We start from the raw sequence: 862 nt of genomic DNA, 5'->3' as shown, positions 1-862 counted from the left end.
TCCAACACTGTCTGTTTTTTATGTTTTATTTATATTCCTGCAGAACCAATGTGGGGTATAGAATATGGAATATACAATATATAATATAATATACAATATATAATATAAAATAAAAATGGATGGCACCATGAAATAAAGTATTGAATGTAGATGAAATATTGAGTGTTCAATATAAAGGATCAAATATATAAATATAAATATATAAAGGCGACTCGAGTTTCAGGGCTATTTCCCTTCGTCATGGCCGGTATGACAGACTTTTACAGGACTTAGAAAAACTTAAGGACCTCTGCAGTAAGTGTGCGAGTCTGGGATGGGAATATGTTGAATAAAATCATTCTTTTACTCAAAGCCAGGAATTTTCCAGAAGCCCCTATTGTGTGTGCGTGTGTGTGTGTGTGTGTGTGCCTGTAAATAATAATAATAATATATCTTTTGTAAGTTTCAAGCTTATAAAAAATATATTATTGTTATTATTTACAGATTGTAAATTTCAGCACCGCTTATTAAATAATCGCGTGCTGAAAAAGGTTCATGGCTTTTACGGTATCACGAAGTTCTCGGTCGGAAGCCCAACCTTCCAAGTTCTTTTATGGGGCTTAGAAAAACTGAAAGGACTGCTGCAATAAATGTGTGAATCTGAGAAGGGAATATGCTGAATAAAATCATAATTACCTGATGCCCCTTTTATTTTCTTTGATCCAAAACCAAGGATTTTTCACCACAACCTCGTATTGGAGTGTCTGTATGTGTGTGTGTAATGGCCACTTCAAAGTTTTTCACAAAAAATATAAATAAATACATGAATACAATAACCAGCGTGTAACCTCGTTGTTTACAACTAACACTATAATACGCACGT

General features: G+C 33.4%; 1 protein-coding gene across 2 annotated transcripts in view; it reads right to left on the bottom strand.

Moving 5' to 3' along the window:
• The window catches only part of LOC106868997 (uncharacterized), a 76,473-nt gene that overhangs the window by 48,899 nt on the left and 26,712 nt on the right, over nucleotides 1–862 (bottom strand). The window contains exon 1 of one of the 2 annotated variants that reach the window (XM_014914494.2): nucleotides 676–856. The exons of the other annotated variant lie outside the window; for it this stretch is intronic. The gene's annotated coding sequence lies outside the window, so the exon portion shown is untranslated. Of the gene's footprint in view, nucleotides 1–675; nucleotides 857–862 lie in introns of those variants that run through there. 2 annotated transcript variants of the gene reach the window in all.

The sequence above is a fragment of the Octopus bimaculoides genome, chromosome 26 (assembly GCF_001194135.2).
Source record: "Octopus bimaculoides isolate UCB-OBI-ISO-001 chromosome 26, ASM119413v2, whole genome shotgun sequence".
Taxonomy (NCBI): domain Eukaryota; kingdom Metazoa; phylum Mollusca; class Cephalopoda; order Octopoda; family Octopodidae; genus Octopus; species Octopus bimaculoides.
The sequence above is the reverse complement of the archived record's forward strand: the minus strand, read 5'-3'. Positions and strand labels throughout refer to the sequence as shown.